The following is a 12667-nucleotide window of genomic DNA, read 5'->3' as shown; positions in this document are numbered from 1 at the left end:
TGTGGCCGATAGGTATGGCAGCAAGGCATATTGAGGTAATCACTAGAAGACGTAGAACATGATTAACATGGTTGTGGCCATGTGGTATGGAGTCAAAGGAGGAAATTCATCTGATGTGATTGCGTGATATATATATATATATATATATATATATATATATATATATATATATATATATATATATGTGTGTGTGTGTGTGTGTGTGTGTGTGTGTGTTATAAATATTTACATGAATATATGTTTATTCTGTTAAGCTCATCATGGCTACTTGTGTTTGGCGATGATCATGTACGCTGTACGTGTGAGTAGATGATGTTGTTGTAGGTGGATCTGGTGAGGCTTAGCGATGGAGCAGGGATGGCTTGGGAGTTTTTATGTTTTACTATTTTGAAATAAATTGTAAACACTTATGAGATATTTGTATATGATTTCGAGTTTTGGATTTTACGGATTTTGGATTATTTCTTTATCTAGTAAAGTTTTAAATTTCCCACATTTTTGGGAAATGATGTTATATTAAATGACGAGTATTTAGTATTTTCTTTATTTTATTATTAAAATCTGTAATATCCGATCAGGATGTTACATTTGGTATCAGAGCTTTGTTTTCAAAATGATTTTTGGGGTCTTTGGGAGTGAGCTTTCGTGTTTCGCTTGCAAGACTATTTTGACTTGTGATTGCTAACTTTTGTTGTGTAAGTTCTAACTAGAGCTGTGTGATTTGACCAACTAAAAAATGTGGCGCATACAAGTTATGGGTAAAAGGAGGAGAAGGAATAACCTTGGAGCTGATGACATTGCTCAGGCAATTCATCGCATGGTGGACGTGATGCAGCCCATTGCAGCGCCACCTAGGGCCATAGTTGCACCTACTCGACCAGTATCTATGGAGGATTTCATAAAGCATAGGCCAGCCAAGTTCTCTGGCAAGGTCACTCCTGATGAGGCAGATGCCTGGCTACAAGAGCGCGAGAAAGTTTGTAGAGTTATTTAATGCACTAATGCGCAAAGGCTATCCTTTGTCACATTCCTTCTAGTGGCAGACAAGAAAATCTAGTGGTAGGGAATGCAGCAATTGATGCAAATGCGTGAACAACAGGTGACCTGGACTACCTTCAGGACGAGGTTCCTGGAGAAGTATTTCCCAAATAGTGTGAGGCATGAGCGAGAGGTAGAGTTCCTTACACTCCAATAGGGAACCATGACTGTGCAAGCCTACACTGATAGGTTTGAGTACTTGGCTCGATTCTACTCGGCAGTTGTCACTGAAGAGTGGAAGTGCCGGAAGTTCGAGGGCGGACTTAAACACGAGCTACGCAGATTCTTAGTACCTCTCAAAATCAGGGAATTTGCAGTTTTGGTCGAGCAAGCCAAAACAATTGAGTAGCTGGAGACGAGACCTAACAGAGTGGCTCGATAGTAGAAGACTGCTCCAGATTCAAAATCACAGAAGAAACCATACAGTTGACCACAGGCTCCGTCCAGGAACCTACAATGCTTTAAGTGTGGTGGGGAGCATCTTAGAAGTGACTGTCCAAAACCCTCTGGCAGCTCAGGGTGCAGCAGTAGCACTGGCAAGTGCTAGGTGTGTGATCAGACGGGACATTATGCCCGACATTGCCCTAACAAGAAACCAGCTGGAGGTGCGCCAACCAAGAAACTAGTGGGAGATCGACCAAGAGCATCGGGGCGTGTATTTTACCTAACAACCACCAAGGCTACTCAGTCAGGTAACTTGGTGCAGACTACTTGCTTATTGTTTAATCATGAGGTTGTTGTGTTGTATGACTTAGGAGCTACCCATTCATTCGTATCAAATGAATGTGTGAGGAGGCTCGGGCTGGTGATGCAAGAGCTGGGGTGCGAGTTAATAGTCGCAACGTCGGATGGTGAGGTATCCACCACTTCTGTTTGTGTAGGATGCCTTATGGAAGTGGCAGGTCGCAGGTTCAAGGTGAATCTCATATGCTTGCCAATAGAGGGTCTAGACGTGATTCTAGGAATGGATTGGAGCTTATATCATCTAATCAAGCAATGAAGGAGATTGAAGTTGGGGCTACTTTCTTTATGATAGTGGCTTAGACAGAAAAGAAGAGCACTATAGAGCAAATTAGTATGATTCCAGTAGTTGAGGAGTATGCAGATGTGTTCCCATATGAGATACTTGAATTGCCACCAAGTAGGGAGGTGGATGTCACCATTGATCACATCCCTGCAGTTGGCCCAGTCTCGATGGCACCACAAAGGATGGCGCCGACAAAATTAGCTGAGTTGAAAAAGCAGATTGAAGACCTGCTTGAGAAGAAATTCATCAGACTGAGTGCATCACCATGGGGAGCACTGGTATTACTAGTGAGAAAAAGGACTGAGTGCTTGATAAAACTTGAATACCTTTCAAGAACCTTGCTCTAGATACCAATTATTAGTTTTAAAATGGTGATTTAAGCCAAGGGGGGGTGGGTGAATGGACTTTATAAAACTTTTCCGAAAGCTAAAACCTTTTTTCAATTGAATCAAATAGACTGGAAAGTTACGATGTAAAAGCAGTAGACCAGTACACTTTCAATCAAATAAAAAATAAAACAGCAGACTAATTTGTTCTTAAACTATGAAATAGTCGATTAAAAAGACAAATCAATCGGCTAAAATACTGGACATTGATGCAGAATGCAAAATTCATAGATTTAACTCAAACAACAATCTTTTACATGCAACACTTGTTTTAATCAATATTTTTAACAACTATACAACCTCAGATTACACAAGAACACATTAAATCACACTAAAGAATGAATTGCTTGGTTTTCTTGAGTTTTTAAAGAGATTCAAAGTGAGTGAGATGAGGGATGGAGAATTGCACAATTGTTTTTATACTGGTTCACTCAATCACAGAGCTACATCCAGTTTACCAGAACAACCTAAGCCTGGTTTCCACTATATTCAAAAGTTTTACAAATCACACACCAACATTACACTTTTGAACAAAGAAACTCACAAGATTTTTGACTCACAAAAATCTAGACACACACCCTGCAAGAATCACACTTACAGACCTGAAATCACATCAAACTAACCAACCTGAGGCACAAGAACATCCAAACCTGATGGTGGTTGTCCCTAGCCAACCATACATGTGGTCTTCAAGCTACTCACAAACCAAAATGCCTCCAAGATCAACCAAGATCTTCAAACCATGAGTTGTAATTGTGTATTGTAGAGAGAGAGAGAGAGTTTTCTAAAGAAGAATGACAAAGTTTTATGCTCGAAAACTCATATTCACACATCTTCTCTTGAAAACACAACATATATAGTCTAGTTTAAGTGAAAATAGTCGATTGAATTTTTCGTACAGTCAGCTGATTTCACTTGACTTAAGTGAAATAAGTCGATTGAAAAATAATTTAACTGGTTGAATGCATTCATACCAGAAACTATATACAACAAGTCCTTTAACTTGTTAAAACTCATTTTAACAAATTAAAAGAGACACACTAAGGCACACAAGACATCTAACCTATGTCATATAGCCTACCAACATGATATAGCACAAAAACATTACATTTAACATTATTTTCAGATTTAACATTCTAAAAACTTAATCTTCAAGTGCATCTCCATCAATCTTCATCAAACACCTATAATCTTCATGCACATGGCTTTATCAATTATTTGCTTCAAGCTTGCTTGTGCCAACAATTCTGATGAGGGAGATGCAGCTATTTAGGCTAGGCCCTGTTCTTATGCTCTTTTGGAGCACCTTTTGTGAACTGTGTTATTCTGTAATTCATTAATCTGTAAGCAATCCTTTTGGATAACTGTCTTGTGTTTTCTTTCTGCTCATGGCTATTTTTTTGTGCCATGGTTTTCTTTTATCCAGTATATTATGGATAACAAAAATAGGAAATCCTTTATACTATCTGTCTACTGTTCTAATTATTTATAATTATGTGATCTTTTATTTATTAGAATGATTCTACTAAATTAGAATGTCACACTAATAATGATAATGATAATTGTAATTATAATTATAGTTAATAATAATAATTATTATTATTATAATTAAAGTTGATAATAATAATAATTGTAGTTAATAATAATAAAAAAACAATAATTATAGTTGTTAATAATATGAATGACAATCTTTGTAATGACAATTTTATAAATTAGGTATGATAATATGGGTATTTCATAAGTGGCAGTTTTGTAGATTAATAAATTTATCAGGAATAATGTTCTCCATTTAATAGCATTTGAGGAAGACAAAATGATAGAAAAATCAATAAATTGAACACATGTCAAAATTCTAAGTAGGGTTAGATTAGTACATGTGCTCGGTATTTGTTTTCCTATATTGTAAGTAGATTAGTAGATATATTGTTAGTACATTAGTATAAAGGGCTTAATATTAGAAGAAAGGGCTTAATATTAGAGCAAACATGTGTATTACAGAGAATCTATCACTTGTTATACCTAATATGAATTATCATTTATTTATTTTTTCGGACAAAGCATAGTTTCAAAACACTTCAGATAAATTCTCTATATTCAAACTTTAAAATAAAATTCTAACAAATTTTTTTTATATTGACAAGAAGCTTATAATATTTAGTTTCAGAATATCCAATTACTTTAAAAAAAGATAACCATAACAGGACATATTTAAAAAAGGAGAATGTTTTTCTTTTAACATCAAACTAGTACACTGAGCCGTATCCACGAGTTGTATTTTTTTTATATATTAAAATAATAAAGCAGTGAAAATATTATATAAGAAAATATCATGAAAATTAGATTATATTGTTGTAAATGTTGTTATTAAAGTACCGAAGTAGTAAATCTAAGTGATGCAATAAAAATTCCAGTTTTAAATATAATAAATAAAATTGATATCAACATATAGTTTAATTAACTAATTTTATGAAATAATTATAATAGTATAAGACCGCATGTTTTTTTTTTGTTTTTTTATTTATTTCAAATCTTTTTAGAGTAGTAATATAATTGTTATTATATTTATTTAACCATTAAAAATACTAATAGTAATATTAATATATATTATAAATTGTAAATTTTTTAAAAGATTAAAAATGTATTTAGAAAATTTATGTAATATATAACGTTTTGTACAATTAAAAAAAACACTTATACTAATAAAATCACTATGAATAGTAATAATAATAATAATAAAAATAATAATACTAATAATAACAAAATAATGTTTATGTTATAAATATTAATGCCAATGCTAATATTAAGGTCAATGTTAACGATAATAATAATCTATAATTATATATAAAGATATACATCACCAACAAAACAAATAAAAATGACAACTAATTGAAGTATGATCTCGTAGTAAATTAAATTAGATGTGTGTCTAACTGTAATAATAATAATAATAATAATAATAATAATAATAATAATAATAATAATAATATCATTATAATAATATCATGTAGTGATAAAAATAATAATAACACAACAACTACATATATAAGAGATACACATTTTTGTATCTCTTTTGTTTTTACAATTTTATCCTCTTAATTATTATTTGTTAAAATTAAATAATTATTCATAATAATTTCTTTTTTCATTTTTATCATTTTAGTAACTATTTTTTTAATTCGAATAATTACACGGATATAGAGATAAAATGAACAACAAAACAAATAAAAATGCAAGTAGTTGAGATATGATATGTAGTAAATAAATGTAAAATTTATGTCTAATAATAATAATAATAATGAATAAAACACTAAAATAATATGGTGTAGTGATAAAAAAATAATAATAATACAACTATATATATTAATAGATAAACATTTTTGGTTCCTTTTTTGTTTTTTCAATTTTATCCTCTTAAATATTATATTTTAAATTTAAATAATTACTTTTAATAGAAAATAATTATTCAGTTTTATTATTTTAATAATTTTAGTAACTATTTGTTGAATTGAAATTATTGTTCACATGTAAGGATGAATGAACAACAAAACGAATAAAATTGATAAATAATGTAACTAAGCATAATAATAAAAACAATAATAATAATTATTATAATAATTATAGTTCTTAATAATAATAATAATAATAATAATAATAATAGAAATAATTATAGTTAATAATCATGACAATAATACTTATAGTTGGTAGTAATAATGATCATAATAATTATAATTGATAATAATGATGATAATAATAATTATAGTTAATAATAATAATAATAATAATTATAGTTAGAGATGATAATAGTAATAATAATAATATAAAAATAAAATAATAAATATCATGAAAGTTAGGTTATATTGCTATAAATTTTAATATTAAAGTAATGAAATTGTAAATTATATTTTAAATATAATAAATAAAATTAATATCACAAAGTAGTGCAGTTAATTGATTTTACAAAATAATTATAATAGTATATGACCCATGTGTGTATACACACGTTTTTTATTTAGTTTTTATTTTTATTTAAAATATTTTTAGAATAATAATATAATTATTATTATATTTATTTAACCATTACAAATACTAATAACAATATTAATATAAATTACAAGTTATAAAAAATTTTAAAGATTATAAAAATGTATTTAGCAAAAGTATTTAGTATAATAACGATTTTTATAATTAAAAAAACACTTATAGTAATAACTCTATTATTAATAGTAATAATAACAATAAAAATAATAATGATACCAATTATAACAAACTAATGATAATAATATTATTATTTTTGCTATAAATATTAATGTCAATACTAATACTAAGGCTAACATTAACGATAATAATAATCTATAGTTATATATAAAAATATACATCACCAACAAAACAAATAAAAAGGATAAGTAATTGAAATATGGTATGTAGTAAATTAAATTAAGATGTGTGTTTAACTGTAATAATAATAATAATAATAATAATAATAATAATAATAATAATAATAATAATAATAATAATAATAATAATAATAATAATAATAATAATAATAATAATAATAATAATAATAATAATAATAATAATAATAATAATAATAATAAAAATAAAAATAAAATAATAATAATAATAATAATTATTATTATTATTATTATACCATTATAGTAATATCCCTTAGTGATAAAAATAATAATAATAATAATACAATAACTACATATATATATATATATATATATATATATATATATATAAAGAGATATACATTTTTTTGTGTCTTCTTTTGTTTTTACAATTTTATTCTCTTAATTATTATTTGTTAAATTTAAATAATTATTTATAATAAAAATTATTTTTCAGTTTTATCATTTTACTATTTTTAGTAAGTATTTTTTTAATTCAAATAATTACACATATATAGAGATAAAATGAACAATACAAAAAACATCATACATATTATAACATCCAAGGGCACGCGACTTAAAGTATAAGGATTTCACAGCCATCCAAGTACTCAATAAAAAAAACTAAGGCACACCACTATACCCTTAACATATAGAAGGATTCAAAAAATGACCAAAACCTTGCTCATAAGCACGGGATTACAATATAATAATAACTCTACAACATGGGCTCAACAGTGAGCCCAACCTCAAAGCATGCCAACTAAGCTGCAGCATTCTCGTCGCTACTTCGATCACTAGGAGTTCCCACATCTGTTCACACCAATAAATTAATGATCATCGCAAAAGGAGAAAACCACACACGAGACACACAAGTAAATAGAAAGGGTAAGCTAGAGTGAGAAGGGTTTTATCATACAATTGAACATACGATTTAAAAGTCAAGAATTCATATTATCCGAATACATATAATCAGTCGGAATTACGGGATGCTTGGACTTGTGGTGGCCTCTACTACTCTATAGAGCCATTTCCAATGGGTTTCACCCTACCACACACAACGTTAGCCTTTAAACATCTAAGGCCATTATCTTGCCAAAGACTAGGGCATCCTGCTACTAATATTCATCCAAGCTTCAATAGAGACAAGAAGAAGCCATCATGTGGTATCATGAGCCTTGGTTGCTCTTGGTTTTAGTGAGTTAAGAGCTTCTTCTCCATTTTTCTTTCAATTCTATGTTGTTCATCTCTTCTTCTACTTGTCTTGCTGTTTTTGTTCCTTTTATTTTGAGTATTCATGTCTTTTTACTTTTGGTTCATCTTCATTTGCTTCATCTTGAACCATCCTTGTGTGCTTTAGGTGTTCTCTTTGGTTTCTACCGTTTACTTTTCATTTTAATTGAGTATTTGTTGTTTTTGTTCAATTCATTCTCTTGTTCTTGAGTTTATTTTGATTTTAAGATCCATATCTTTTGTCTAGAGTCATGTTTAGTCCATATATGTCATTAATTCCTTGTTTAGCTTTTTATTTGCTTTGAATTTGTTGGTGATGTGCTACTGAATTCTGTTTCAGATTTGAGTGCAATTTTTAATCCTTAAAAATTAACACTCTCTTCTCTCTTTGAGCCTTAGAAATGAACCTTCACATCTAAATAACCTTAGTTATCTTAATGTCCCGTGGGAAATTTCCTTGTGCTTGTTTAACATCACCATAAACCACACTAATTTCCTTTCAATTAATTGTGCTTTGGTGCTTTTTCATTTTTACTTTTGAGTTCAGATTGCTATTTAGATCTTAGCAATGTCTTAGAGTCAATTTCCATTGTGTTTCATTGTGTTTCATGATCTTCTTTTGATTCCTTTAAGTTTCATGATCTTCTTTTGATTCCTTTAAGTTTCATTCTCCTTTGTGTTTTTTGTTTCCATTAAAATGCAAATGATCAATTATAGTGTGGTGGTGATTCTGATTTGTGGTGGAAACTAGCTGTTGTAAGAGCTATAAAAAGAAAGAAAAAGAGCACAAAAAGAATACAAACAAGTTCCAAAAAAAGTCAAAAGAAAAGATCAAAAGAAAGTGGCAAAAGAGAAGCTTTTTGAATGAAGATTTGCTTCTTGAAGATTTGATGAAGATTGAATGAAGCTTTTTTGAAGATTCCATGTAGTTAGATCATTTAGAAAGTGTATTTTAATTTTATAATTCATGTTATAGACCTTATAGCATTAATTAGATGTTTTTGGTCTTATATGTGTCTTTGAATCTCTTGAATGGTTTTTCAAGAAGTTAAAATGTCTCTTTTAATCTGTTGAATGATTTTGTAACAAGTTAAAAGGTTAGCTGTAGTAGTCTTAAATTGCAACAAATTCAATCAGTTGATTTAGTTTTTAATCGACTGATTTTACTTAAGTCAAGTGAAATCAACCGATTGATTTGAAAATCAACCTGTTGAATTTCGTAATAGCTTGACTATAAAAGCTGTGATTTTCGAAAGAGAGTTGAGTTGATCACTTTAGAGCACGAATTTGTTCTGGAAACTTGTGGAAACTTTCTCCTTTGTGATCATACGTGTTGCAGCTATTGAAGATTGATCTTGGATCAATTCTTGGAGCTTTTGGCTTGGTTTGAAGCTTGGAGAAAGTGGTTTGTGGTAGGATGGGTTACGCTACCATTGAGGTTTGATCTTTCTCAAGCTTTGTGTATGTGCCTGGTGGTTTTCCAAGTCTGCAAGAGAGTTCTTGTTGTGCTGGTGTGATTCTTGTGTGATTCAAGAGTCTTTTGTGGTGCTTTTACATATTTTGGAAGTGTAAGGGTGGATACTTTGTAAATCTTTTGAAATAGTGCAAAGTCAAGCTCATGTTGCTTTGACAAACTTAATGTAGCTCAGGTTTGAGTGAACCAGTATAAAAATCTCGTGGTGTCCTCTCTTCTCTAACCTTTCTCTCTTGCATTTTCATTTTAAAGTTTAAAGAACTTGTGCTTTAATTATCTTTTTTATGTTCCTTCATGTTTTCATAACATTTGCAGCATTGAGCATGTTTACATAATCGTTTGGAACCTATCTTGATCATTCTTGTGCATTGTGTAACATCCCTAAGGAATATTACTTAAATAAATAAATAAATAAGAAAAAGAAATTAAATCATCATGATATAATTATTCCCAAACGCGGGAAAATTTTAAAATATTTAAACACGCGCCAAAAAAATATAATAAAATAGTCATAAAGACGTTACAGTTTCCAAAATCCATAATCCTAAATAAAAACATAATAAAATATGCCTAGCTCTAATCCCAGCTAGCCCTTACTCCGTCGCCTGAGCATCCTCAGCATCACCTGCATCCACATATGCTCCCGTGTAACGAATTATACGATCATCGTCATACACAAACAGAAAGGGTGAGCTGAGAAAAATAAAAATAACATATATATATATATATATATATTAACATCAGATAAATCATACACCCATCTAATTCAACCTACTTAGTTCTTGGCCAAGACCTTAACCCCAAGGCTTTATAGCCTTCAAATACAAAAATGGTTAGCCTTGGACTCGGGAACATGATGCTCACACGAACCTACCCGCTCGTGGTCCTGCCTCTACGAACCACCCCGCTCGTAGTCTTGCCCTACGAACCTTCCCGTTCGTAGTCCTGCTCTACGGACCTACCCGGCCGTAGTCCAACATATGTGATCCACTAGCCCCGTACCTCCCCGCATGTGGTGTAATACCCGTGAAATTTAAATAATTAAATAAAGAATTATTTAATAAATACGGGTAGGAGAGCCTTTATGGCATTTAATGGAGATTGTTATGATGTGGAGAAGTACTAGTTCAAATGGTTGAGAGTGTTTGGTTTGTGTGAGAGGTCTAAAGTTCGAGTATTATGTATGTCATTTATGTGTTATTTAATTGTTATTATTTTATTTATGTGCATGATCATGTTGAGTGATAACAAAACCTTAAAATTATAAGAATTATCATGAAATATGAATTGGTTGAATTGGTTGTGCAATTGTCTTTGTGATTGAGGGGTTATGGGTTCAAACCTTGGTGAACCCAAATTAAGCTTTCTTTTTGCTAAACTAATTTTTGGCATGAATGTGAAAGGGTGGAGGAAACCCTAGCTGAATGGGCAGCCAAGGAAGGGATGGAAAACCATCTAATAATGGCTCTTGAAAGACCATTAACCTTATTCCAATTAATTTTCGTTTTTTATTAGTAAATGGGGTAATTGTTGGGTTGTAATGGTGAAAGAGAAGGGAATTAGAGAGGAAAACAACACTGTATTGTTGTGAAGGTAATGGGCTACAGATTTTGAGAGCACTAGAGTTGGATTGTAGAGAGATTTAGAGTTTTTGGGTGGAGAGTCAAAGGGAGACCATTGGAGATCATAAAGAATTGAATAAATTGTCTTGGGAGCAAGGATATCCAGGTTAGGGGAGCTGCTTTAATTGTCTATATGAAATTGTATGATTTTACATTGTAGGTTGTATGTTTGGGTGCCTATTTCTGCGTTAATTTTTCATTGGTCAAGTTTCTGGAAATTTTCCAGAAACCGCCTGGCGGCTTTGGAGGCCCACCAAGCGATGCTTGAGAGTGACACCCATTTCTGGGTTTTGAGATGAACCGCCTGGCGGCAAGGGTGACTCCGCCAGGCGACGCGAACCCTTGTGTTCTTGTTCAACGATTCAATATGGATTCTGTGATGGTTGGATAATGAGCAAGGTTCATGTGCATGATTTGAATGTATAAGCTTATGAAATCAATTTGTTTGTAATTTATGCGCTTGATTGACTAGAACGAGATTTGAACAAAAATCTACACGTTATAATTATACAAAAATAATCTGAATTGAATAAATATGATGTGGGAACAATATAATTATGTCAAGACGAATGGTAGAATTGTTGATTTGGGGTTTTAGGGATTACACAGATGCAGAACAATTTGGGATTTTTTCCAGAACTGTACGCAGTGCCTAGCGGCGCATGAATTGCTGCTAGGCGACTCACATTAAAACAATTATGTTGTTGGGTTACTGTTAAAAAACCGCCTGGCGGTGAAGAGCTACCGCCAGGCGACGCGGGGGTGTTCTGTTCACGAAAAATGTTGTTTTTTGTACTTTTCGTGCTACAGGAACCGACGGGCGCTATTTTTGTACCGCTAGGCACTACCTTCCTGATTTCTGGGCGTTAGGCGCCACCATTTTTCTGGTTCGCGCAGTTTTCGTAAAACTGGATTTCCGGTTCGTTAACCGTCCGATTTAAGTGAAATTTTGACATGTGGTCCACGACACGTAGTTCTTCAATTTGAACGGTGGAGATTTGATTTCGAGGGCAGTAGTCAGAGATATACGTTACTCAATATTGATGATTTTGGAGTATTTAAAATACATGAATAAGCTCTTGATAATTTCAAGTAACTTCTAATGAAGCAGGATTGGGTTGTGTGGTAGGCCTCTATCAATTTGAATATCCCTTTGGGTTAGTCACATGTTGAGAATTGGTTATTGGTGAATGCATGTGTGCCAATATTAATTTGCATTGGTGCCAAGATCATGTGCTTAAATTATTAGAATGTTGCTGCTTATACTTGTTTGAGCATGCGTTATTCCTAAGTTAGAATTGAGTGCTAGCATGGGTTTAAAAGGGAAGAATATATATGAAATATGAATGGATTGATTTTACTTTGTTCTAGGTGATTAAAAGCTAGTACTGCGTAAGTACTGGTGTATCGCCTTACGGTGGTGTTCGACCGCCAGGCGATAGCTACGAGACCAGTAGAGAATTGAAGTGTGTGGCGTTTGGCAATAAGGGTTGTCC

The sequence above is a fragment of the Vigna unguiculata genome, chromosome 11 (assembly GCF_004118075.2).
Source record: "Vigna unguiculata cultivar IT97K-499-35 chromosome 11, ASM411807v1, whole genome shotgun sequence".
Taxonomy (NCBI): domain Eukaryota; kingdom Viridiplantae; phylum Streptophyta; class Magnoliopsida; order Fabales; family Fabaceae; genus Vigna; species Vigna unguiculata.
This window is presented reverse-complemented; position numbering follows the sequence as displayed.